The sequence below is a fragment of the Engystomops pustulosus genome, chromosome 6, assembly GCF_040894005.1.
Source record: "Engystomops pustulosus chromosome 6, aEngPut4.maternal, whole genome shotgun sequence".
NCBI lineage: Eukaryota > Metazoa > Chordata > Amphibia > Anura > Leptodactylidae > Engystomops > Engystomops pustulosus.
In genome coordinates, this window is record NC_092416.1 from 50,312,029 (window position 1) to 50,324,251 (window position 12,223).

General features: G+C 41.2%; 1 protein-coding gene across 7 annotated transcripts in view; it reads left to right on the plus strand.

The window, feature by feature from the left end:
• PUSL1 (pseudouridine synthase like 1) overlaps nucleotides 1–12,223 on the plus strand; it is a 57,989-nt gene that overhangs the window by 29,315 nt on the left and 16,451 nt on the right. The gene's annotated exons all lie outside the window — the stretch shown is intronic.

The following is a 12,223-nucleotide window of genomic DNA, read 5'->3' on the forward strand; positions in this document are numbered from 1 at the left end:
GGTGAGGCTCTGGTAACATTAGCATAATTTTTAAAGTTGATTTTAGAAGGAAGGCAGCCATGGATAAAAAGAAAAATAAATAAGATTACCACAGTCAACGTGTCTGGAACTATGAGTAACTAATCATGCTTGATTTTGATAGTAGGCTCCTTTTAAGGGAACTTTTTTTAAGTTATTTTTACTGTACTTTTTGGAAAAAAAAAATCTGTTTCTTTCCAGTGCGTTGACTTCTATTGAGTTATATGTTGTTTAGGACAAATGAGTCGCCTCACAGTAGCAGTATGAGGGCGGTGAAAGGATGTTGAGTCTGTATTCAGATCTTATAAACTATTCTGTCTTGTTTCATGTTTTTATCTGATGTCTCCCAGGAAGTTTTCTAAGCAGCAGGGATAGAAGGAATGGCAAATATTAGACAAAAATATAATGAGCTGGAACATGTAAATTCTAATAAGACTTTATTCGTCCCAAAGGGAAATTGATAATGTCATGAACAGCTCGTACACAAATTAAAAAGACAAAAATACATACGGTATATAAAAACACATAAACACATTTTGTAACAAGAATGACAGGAACTGTACACAATGGCGCATCCATGATACTACTGTGACGACATGTTCATGTTTCCAATAGCCGACGGAAAAAGTTCTCTTTAAACCTATCAGTCTTGCCTTTCAACAGCACTGGATGATCAAAATCTCCAACTATTTTCTTAAATCGCACTATTACCCCCTTAGCCAACATGTCACAAATAAACAACCTCTTCGAATTGAAAGTAACCGCTTTAGGCTATGACTGTAGGGGCAAAGGTCATAGGGTATATTGCTGCATATATCACAGTGCACCAAAGTACATCAACATAGAACATAAAGATCACAACATTTACTTAATTTTGTGCCATGTCACTGTTAGGCGGATCCTGTTCTCCCTGGTTTTGTTGTCACAAATTGGTGGGATGACAGGACAAGCGTGCTCCCCGCTACTTTACTTCTTTGGGAGCGTTGCAGTAGCCGAGCATTGTGCTCACCTATTTCCCATTGTGCACTCCCACTGGATAGAGCCTCACTTGCTGATCGGTAGGGGGTCTCAGTAATGGGACCCACACAGATCACTAGAAGAGGGGTCTGGTGTAACCCTTTTGCACCCCTCGTAGTACCACCAAGATGGCCGGAGCAGCTGATCGCGCATGGTCTGGCTGCCCCATTCAACTCTTTGGAGCTGACGGAGATTGCTTCCAGCCATCTTGGTGGTGCGACAGGGGTACATCGGACCCCCGTTCTTGTGATCTGTGGGGGTCTCGTCAATGAGATCCGTAATTGATCCGGATCCGTAATTTAGGCCTCATTTTGTGGAATGGTTTGGCATATCTATATGATGTTTATATTTGTAGGGAAAGAAAAGTTGCCCTTTTGTAGGTTCAGCAGCTCCTTCTGTTCTATAACATTTAACCTGCAGATTGTACCTAGTGTAGTATTGGCTTAGCACCTCCTGCTATATAACACTCTGTCCGCAAATAGGGCACTAGGTTCAATCGGCTCAGCTCCTCCTACTCAATAACATTCTACCTCCAGGTAGGACACTACTTTTCTATAACTTGCTTCCTTTATATAGGACACTTTGTACAATCTGCTCCGCTCCTCCTCCAGATAATAAATGCCAGTTATCATATATCCCCTCATCTCTTAGACCCAAGTGGCAATAGAATAGGGGTCTAAAGGGCTTTGAACTTTGAATGGAGCTGTGGTTGAGAGCATGTGTGATGCCTCTCCATACAAAGTGTATTGGGCTAATGGCGCCGGCCAAGTTAAACTTTCTGCAATCCTGAGTAATAATAACTTGGTTATGTAAGATACTTGAAGACCAGAAAAAGTAGAATTTTTCATGGCTGTTCTCATTGAAGTGCAAATTACAGTGGAGTGATGTGGGAGGATGCATCAATCATCCGTCAGCCCTCACTGGCTTATATGACTCACCGCTAAACTCCCACATTGTGCCTAAATCAAACACGTTTTACATTATAAGGGTTTTGGCAAAACAAACTAGTTTCAGAGTGAAATATTTATAAAGTGATGGATTGGGAATTATAAGGCTACTTAAAGGGAACCTGTTACCCCACTAAACTGCTTATCCCCTCACGTAGGGGGTGAAATGTCCTTCCTAGAAATCCCTTTTATGTGAAATTTCACCCGTTTACCTGTTCACATCGTATTTTTGAGTTGAGTTTAGTGTTTGCAGGGGTAGGGTAAGTAAATTGCATCTCACTCACTCGTGGGCAATAGGCCTAAAGAAAAGAATTTCCTCTTTCAGAGCTACACAACTGGACATACAGGCAGGTATCTTTACCTTCCAATTATGTCTGTAGCTCTCCTCTTGTAGCTTACTAAGCCATCGCCCAGTAAACTGAAAGATGAGATGCCTCTCTTTAATATGACACCAGCAGCAGGTTTCTAGGTGCTATAGACCCGTCGATACAGGCTTCTGATGTGACACTATCTGTGCGGCCTTTAAACTGGACACATATCATGTGAAAATGAGATGAGAGGAGTCATATTTGCCTGACTTTGACCTGTCATACCCTACCTCAGGGGGGCTAGCAGTTTGATGCAGTAAAACCTGGTGACAGGTTCTCTTTAGTAACTCTTTATGCCTTATGCATATATGAAAACTTTTGACATGGATCTGTACTTAGTTTGCAAATTATTCCCTATCCACAAACTTGTGGTTAGGCTATGTGCGCCAAAATGGGCTACAGACGGGAGAGTTTGCGGCACATTTTAGCCAGGATGATATGGGAGGGGTGAGCCCCACTCAACCCTCCCTTCTCCATGGGAGCTGTCTCACCACAATAGACCTTTATGGGGGCTAAGAACTAGCCGCAGTTTGTGAGGTAAGTGCACAGCTCCCATATACAGTCATCTGTATAAGGCCTTAATAGTGTTTACTTCTGCTTTTTCCTTTGCAGACTAAAGATAATGATAAATTGTATCACGCAAGGTCATCTGAAGGTTATTGATGTAAATTTGTACAGCATAAGTTTAGTTACAGTAACCCTGGACTATGGCCATCCAGGCCCGACCTGAAGAACAAGTCTTTTTTTTTTTTTAAAAAAAAGTGTTTATTTTTGGATTTTTTGGAACATTTACAAGAACAACAGTAGTCAAACTTATGACAAAAATACAGTATCATACATACATTGCGGCATCAGTATTTGATAGGAGTGGCGTGCCTTAGCATTATAAACATAATTAGTCACATATGCTGTTGCTAGATAAGATATAGTATAAGTGAAATACTACCGCGGCCCGTGCTACCTACACACTCACACATCAAACATGCATCCACAACACCATACATTCACTTCCTCCCCCTCCCCCCTTGACACATCATATGGGATTAAAGGTATTAGAGACAAGAGTCAATACCCCTACGCAGCAGTATGTGGGGTGTTGCACCACCTTGCCCAAATCAGGTCAAATTTTTGCGGACAACCTCTGTGTTGATAGACTGTAGGGTAGTGAGGTACAAACTTATTTATTAGTAGGATCCACCGCTTTAAGGTGGGGGTGTCATGTTCTTTCCATGACATTACGACTACCTTATGTGCGTAATAAAGGGCGAATCTGCAGAAGATCTTGTCATAATGTCCATGCACTAGCTCATTGATTATACCCAGGAGGCATGAAGAACAAGTCTTTCACACTCCTAATAAAGACCTCCATTTATGTAGACCTGGACTGTGTTTGCAAAAGTTCTCCTTTAAATATAAAGGGAAATGCTAACAATGCATTTTATCACTGGCATCAAACATGAATCTCCGACAGAATCCAAAAATGTGCATTGTACTTTTATGTGTAATTTGGTGCACGGCCAGTATCTGCTGCGTTGGTAGTTTTTATTGAAACCATGTGCGGAGATGTATCCATCTTCATGAAACTCTTTAACCCCTCTGTGCTTTCATCTACAACACACCGCATCCACGAGGGTCATTGGGAGAGCAGGTTTATTACAGGATTATATGCTTCCTGCTAAAGGGAAGAATTTCTGGATCTGAACTGTAACCATTCATCATCAGCTGCTCTGACTCTACTGATGGGGAAGTAAGCATGGCTCAAGTTCTTCTTGGTGGTCCACTTCCAGCAGAATTGATGGCAGGCACACATCCAAGTCGTTGGCCTGCTTCTGATCACTCCACAAGTGCTGTTACTTATGTAGGAGCATCTGGGTCTTATAGTCATGACACTGGCTGATCCGTTTTTCCAACACAGTCAGTTTTTAATGGTAGGACTAGACTGTTGGTATATATTTATATATAGTCTCCTACATTCCTTCAACTTTCTGTACATTTAAACCATGCTGATCCTAATGTGCATTGACCTAAACCCAAAAAAAAGTATTCCTTTTCATATAATGATTCATGTCCCTTCGCAGAGTTCAAGACGCAGTGGGGGAGATTTATCATGAGCCGGCAAATGATTGCGGCCACCCCCCTCCCATCCCGTTGTGGCGGTTACATCAAGAGGCTTAGGCTGGGCGAAACAACGGCAGGTCTGACCTGGCATAGTTTTTCGTGAAAACTTTAGATGCAAGCACAGAGCGGGATCACCCACTCCACGGGACATGGCGTGGAGGAGGTGTAGTCACAATTGTAATTGAAGATTTTTGCATTGCGCAAGAATTCAGGAATATTTTACTGATTCTGCAAGAGAAAACTGGTATAGAAGTCGTGATAAATTTCCCCCCAGTGTGTCTATGTAGGTTGTAGTTGTAGTGTGTCTATGTGGCTAATATGTTATAACAATCGGCCAACAGAAACATAAACTCCCTTTAATTTATAGTGATGGACTATACACGCAACAAAGTTGTCACATGGAATGTAATTTTTGGCTTGCAACAAGTTACAATAGCCTGTGCTATGCTGGTTTTAAAAATGTATGTTTGACTTTATTTCACACTACTTTGCACACCCCAGGCGGCTCACAGGCATCATCAAGGCAACAATTCTGTAGGTATAAAATGAGTTAAGGTCTAGCTTGCTTTTCTTATCTCTATGCAGATACACTGCTCAGTACAGGAGAAAAAAGGAGCAGAGAAGCGACTTATCATTATCCTCTACTCTATTAATATGTGCAATAAACAAATATTAGGTTTAGTTATGCTTTACTGTATTTCATAAAAACAACATAATACAGGCGGTCCCCTACTTAAGAACATTCGACTTGCAGACGACCCCTATTTACAAACTGGGTGTCTGTAATTAAGATTTATTGTTAATCCTGGTTCTTATGACAATCCAAAGGTTTTAAAATCCAATTGTCAAAGAGACCAAAAATTTTTGGTAGGAGAAGTGCAGCCCTCAAGGTTCCTAAGAGCACAGTGGCCTCCATAATCCTTAAATGGAAGACATTTGGGACGACAACAACTCTGCTTCGAACTGACTTTCCAGCCAAACTAAGCATGAGTGCTCTGGACCTCAGACTGGGCCAAAGGTTCACCTTCCAACAAGCCAATGATCCCAAGAACACAGCTAAAATAATAAAGAAGTGGCTTCAGAACAACTTTGTGACCCTTCCTACTGGCCCATGACCTAAACCCAATTGAGCATTTCTGGAGAGACTTCCACCAACGTTCACCATCCAACTTAAGCGAACTGGAGAAGATCTGCAAGGAAGAATGGCATAGGATCCCCAAATCAAGGTGAGAATAACTTGTTGCATCCTTCCCAAGAAGACTCATGGCTGTAATACCTCAAAAAGAGCTTCTACTCAATATTGAGCAACATGGCCATGTGATATTTGTGATATTTCAGTTTTTCTTGTTTAACCACCCATACGGATTTCTCAGTCGGTCACTAAGGGGCCTTGGGGTTTTTCCGTCGGCCTAACCCAAGTTCTGCACAGGTCCCTCTTGCAGGGAAGAACAATGACCCGGCTGTCATGACAGCCTGGCCCCTTCTCGAACAGTCTGGATTGGAATGAGTGACGATCGGGACTGTTTATCCCCTTAGATCCCGCAGTCAATGCTGTGACGGAAGGATGTACGTACCTGCTGAGAGAGGGGCTTCCCTACCTCGTCCTCCCAGCACCCCACAATGCGACTATTAGGTTGAAAAACAGAACATTTTGAATTTTAAAAGTTTTTTAAAATGTTTACCAATATGACATTTTTTTTTTAAATAAATAAATGCTAAATATATTAACCAACATTTCCTACTAACTTGAAGTACAAATTGTAACGAAAAAAGTACTTCAAACACTTGGGTAATTTAAAGCCTTCTAAAGTTATTACTGGATAAAGCGACACACGCTTGGTCATCAAGGCACAAAGGAGCTTGGTCACTAAGGGGTTAATAAATTAACAAAAATATCTACATTTCTGTTTGTTTGGGGGGTTTTTTGGTCAAGATGCAGTGCAGAGTGTAGATTAATGAGCAAAATAAAAAACATTTTTGATCTTACCAATTGGCTGCAATGAAATAGAGTGAAAAATGTAAAGGGGTCTGAATACTTTCCGTACTCTCTGTATAATCCGCTCACATGATCCGTGGTCCCAAGATGATTTTTCTGGACTTTGCTACCTATTTTTTTTCCACGTTAATACAAACAACATCAAGATAGAAGTTATAACATGCGAATAGGTTAATGTAGATGGAAAGAATTCACTTTATGGGGCGGAAGATGGAGCTTTTGCTGAGCAATCGTATGTGAGGAGCCCTCTCTTTGCCCTTGGGATCTGCCACATGGCCTCTGTGCTTTATGGTATTAATATTTTATAAGCTGCAGAGAGGCCGGGGCTCGCATGTGAAATTTTGGCTTAGTCAGATGTGTGGAGACGCTGCACTCAGATGTCTGAGCCAAACCATGTAACGTTCTTTCTGGGACTATACAAGTGCGTGAGGCAGCACTCCAGAACATTAGGCTACGACCGTCTGTGCTCGCCCCTATGTGCTACACGGTCGGGGGGGGTTATTTTTTAGTGGTAGATATAAATATTTAAGTGCAATAAAAGTCCATTATCAAGTCTGAGGTTATCTTGGTGCTCTGTAAGTTGTTGGTGCTCTGCTACATTTCTAGAATCCATCTCTTTCCAGATAGTTAGATTGGACTGTGATGTTATATGGAACACATGCTGTTTGTACTCAGGGTTATGTCATGTTTTGTGGGTTGTTGTTATTTTCATTGTTAGTCATTTATTTTATCGCTACTGAGGCCAAGTATTCCTCCCCGTGCTTCGTGAACATCCTCCGCTTGTCCTCCACATGTTCCAGGGATATTCATGTTTTTGTTTTGTACTAAACCTCGGTTTGTGGTCACAGGAGTGTGATAGGAGGTGGTCCCCGAATGTGTTGTCAGGTTCCCCCCTCACGCTCCTGTGACTCCTTATTCATTCCACATGCGCTGCTTTCATCCCCAGCAGCCGGGTGCATGCAGGGAGATGGCCAAAGTGCGGCAGATCTGGGAACAGAAGTATTCCAAGGGCTGCGGCTACATGCCAAGCCACCGCCGTGTAAGGAGAGCAAGGAATGCGGGACCAGAGACATGGAATGTTCCTTTAACTGCCTCACAGCCTACATATATTATGTCAACTGGCTATATATTACATGATGTATTGTCAAATCTTATTACTGAATGTTACATTTATAAGTCATTCTATTGTGTGGAATTTTAACTTTTGAGATGCATCTTCTTTAGAAAGCTGAATAAATAAAGGAGGGGGGTCTTCTTTTCCAGGACCCCAATGTATGTTGCTGCTACTAAAATTCTCTGGAGGACATAGAATGGTTTTGCATTACACTGCTTCTTGCTTTTGGTGGGCGCCATGTAATGTTCCCCACAAATTTAAAAGGGTTTTTAGTTTCAACAAAGTTTATTGTTTGAAAAGCAGAAAATGCCTTACAATACAAAAAGACAAAACATATACCCCTCACAGGGGGAACATGTATAAAAAATACATAGCCAGCCTCTGTATCATTCAATGCAATAAAACATGGGGGAACAGGGGAGGGAAAGGGACACAGGGGAGGAAAAGAATACACAGGCATAGGCCACAAGATCTTTATAGATTGTAATGTGAAGAAGCATCCGCTTTACGTAGGGTGATACATGAGCCATGTTAATTCAAATAAACTATTAGGGGGATTAGGTTAGAGCTCTCTCAAGGGTGGGGGAGGCCTGTGAGACAATTTACGGTTTCCATATTCCCTCGAATAGTTGGTACGTGCCTGTCCTAATAATATTAATAATTCTTTATATAGCGCACACAGATTACGCAGCGCTACACAGAACTCGCCAAATCTAATCTAATCAATTTACCACTATGTTTTGGAGTGTGGGAGGAAACCGGAGGAAACCCACACAAACACGTAGAGAACATACAAACTCTTTGCAGATGTTGACCTAATTAGGGATTTGAACCCAGTCCTAGTCGCCTCAATTCTCTTGAACAAAATCAATTAAAAAGGTTTTTGAACAAATGACACTTATTACAAGTCGACTGGAGATAATTGATACATGTCTGATTATTAGGACTGCCACCTATCATTAAATGGAGTATGCACTATGATTTCAATTATCCCTTTATTATATCTGTATAAGATGCCATTTAACAAGATTTTCCCAGTTTGATCCATATGCTAATGAGGTAGTTGGTACACCCAGAGAGTTTCCTTAGCACTTGCACCGCTACTTTTCGGACCAGAATCACTTCTCTCTTATTCCAGTGTCACTCCATGTTTCTTAGAAGACAAATCTTCTGCTTCTCTGAAGTAGTCTTGTGGTCCAGGCATAAATAGCAATGCTTTAGGTGCTGAGGACATGGTGCACCAACTGCCTTATTAGCATGCAGATTAAAATAGGAATTTCTTAGGAATGAAATAATGGGCAGAAATAATAGATCAGGCCTTTGTGAAATCCTAGTTAATTTTTCAACAACATACCATCAGCAGATCATACTGCTTGAATAGGTAGTAGAAATCTAGTAAAGATAATTTGATTGGTTATAGCAGCTAAAAACTGTCTTAACCTCATTGACATTCAGGGGTGCAACCCTTTACAAGCGTGACCACCATGTCATTCAACAACAAGCCCCCCTCCTTCCTATTGGAGTTGACAGGGTCCCAGTGAGCAAATATGTAATTTAAAAAAAAGTTTACCTAACTATTCACTAATAAGTTTGCCATTCAGGTTTTAGGAAAAGTTGGGTAACAGGTTTAGCATGACTTTCAGGCATCCAATGTACGGCTTTTATTTATTTTGACTCCTCTGCCATTGTTTGCACTAGATTTTTGTGTGGTTTATGTCTGCAGTGCTAGATCCGGAGACCTGATACAGTCCAGTAAATCTGCTGTGTGCGCACCACGTGCCACTAATCTGAGCAGGCCACAATATGAAGTGATGCTGGGCCAGTGCCAACTCCATGGAAATGATCCTTCTTAAATCTCCTACTATACAAATGACATTGTGTTTTATGCAGATCTCTGATGATTATTCTTAGTCATCATTGATTTTAAGTATATTGATGCATTAAGTGGTTTTTTGGTTTATAAAACTAAGTACAGTATATGACCCGTTCATGATCGTAAAGAAGTTTTTCTGGAAAAAAACAATTAAAGGAACTGTTGACTTTCGTTAAATAAATAGAAATTTAAATATATGAAAAATTAGACAATTTTCCAATATTCTTTCTGAAACCGTTCCTTGTGGTTTTCTAGATCTCTGCTTGCTGTCATTCTATAGGAAGCTTCATTGTTTGCTTCCAGTGAATAGAAATTTGTCTACGGTCACGGTAATTTGCGACTTTCTTCTATCTGGTGCTACTCTTGTCTCTTTTACAAAAAAGGGAGCAAGGTAGGGGGAGCCATAGTTGGTGTAGATTTCACATTTTAGGGCACAACATCAGGAACATAGCCTGAATTTTGGCACGTTTTGTGTTTCCTTAAGACTAATCAGATCAGGAGAACAGGGGATCCGATGTGGTCCGAGCTCCATAGAGACAAATGTAGTAGAGTGTACATACGCGCCCGTCTGCTCCACTCATCACTCATGGGAGTGACGAGGGGTTCGACAGAGGTACCTCGGATCCTGTCGGACCACTTGTTCTTGTGATCTGTGAGGGTCTCTCACCAATCGGCAAGTTGGATAGGGCCTAACCTTTTTGATGGAAAAACCCCTTTAAGTCTATGGGGTGCCAGATATTTTTAGTGCTCCTATAGGCCTAAATGGAGAGTGGCTGCATATGCCTTGATAACTCTCCATATGGATGCCCTACAGGGCTGATATTGTTGACTTATTACTATCAATATTAAAATCTGGGAAAATCCTTAACAAGTTCTCCATTATATTTTGAAGGTAACATGTCAGTATTTTTGGGGTCACTGAGGTTTAGCTTTTCCAAACCTACTGTATTTATCTTTTTTTTTTTTTGTTGTTGTTGTTGTTGTTATTGTTGTTTTATAGGGGTTGGTTGCTTTACCTAATGTTTCTTGTAATGTCTATGTGTGTGTGTGTGTGTGGGGGCGGGGGGGCAGAATGTGAGGTAATTTACCAATATACATATATTAATAGTTCTGCTCTGCTTTCTTGATGTAAAGTGAAGCCTCCTGTCTATTACCTCATCAGTCAGACATTCGTGACCATAAAATGGCCGCACATGGAGGATCATGTGATCTCTGACCATGAACAATCACACTGCCAGGACCGTGATCTCCTATTAATCAATACTATCTGAAGGTCTTGGAAAGGCAATTGCCCATGGCCTGATAGAGATCACATGACCCTCCATCTGCGGCCATTTTATGGACAGGGATGTTTGACTGATGAGGTAAAAGACAGGAGGTTTCACTTTACATATCAAGAAAGCGGAACTACCGTATTAATAGATGCATATTGGTAAATTACCTAATATCCTACCCCCAGGCTTACACACAAATTACAAAAAACATGAGGTAAAGTGACCGACCCCTTTATTCTTTATACAAATTCTGAATACAAATTTAAACATGTACAGGCAGTCCCCGGGTTACATACAAGATAGGGACTGTAGGTTTGTTCTTAAGTTGAATTTGTATGTAAGTCGAAACTGTATATTTTATCATTGTAGTTCCCGACAATTTTTTTTTTTGCCCCCGTGACAATTGGAGTTTTAAATTTTTTTGCTGTAATAGGACCAAGAATTATCAATAAAGCTTCATTGCAGACAATTTTAAGCTGATTATTGCAGTCTGGGACTATTTTAAAGCATCCAGAGAGCTTCACCAGAGGTCACAGTGGGCAGAGGGGTCTGTCTGTAACTATGGGTTGTCTGTAAGTCGGGTGTCCTTAAGTAGGGGACCGCCTGTATAACCCACAGGGACAAATAGTCTTGAAAAGGAACTCACATAGGTGAAGTAAAAGGTTTAAAATCATTATTACCAGCTGCATGAAGACATTGGGGCACATTTACTTATAATGCCGCTCGAGTTCACTGAAAGTGCATTGTCTGTCTATAATGCTGCATGAGGTGATTCACTAAGATCATGTGCCAGAAATCATCAATGTGTCGCTTTCCCGCTCAGGTCCAACAGAGTTCACCATCTTTTTTTGTGGTGCATCTTTAACATACGGTGTGTGACACAATTTCAAAGTTAAATACGGCGCTCGGGCCGAATCAATTGGACCTATAGTGCGCCCCTTAATTTGTGTCACATGGAAGCCAGCGCAGCTTCGCCACAAAAGGGTCACGTGCGCCACAATCGCAGCGCACACTTCTTAAATACCTGTGCAAGCCATTTTAGCCATGAAGAAAGTGAACAGTCCGACTAAAGAGCGGCACAAAGCAGCGCAAAGCCCTTAGTAAATGTGCCCCATTATGGTGCTTTAGGGGCCCCAAATCTACTGATGGATTTCCTTCAAATCCGTGGAAGGGATTTAAAGCTTGGATCCCTATAATATGTATGTAGAAATGGATCGGAACAGAGTCCCTACAGTCTGAAGGCAGACAATACTCTGTCTATGAATAATACCAGCATGCCCTACAGAATACTAGCATTCACTATCATCAGTAGGGCTGGGCCTAGTCATTACGTATGGCCACCAGGGTTTACGTTGGCATTCACAGAAATGTCATCTGTTAGTCACCGGGAAACGTATTTCTCAGGGAATATCTTGTTTCTTCCTGATGGTGAACAATATGAGTTTCATCTATAATGAAAAACACATCACAGCACAGACTGGGAGAATGGGAAGACTAA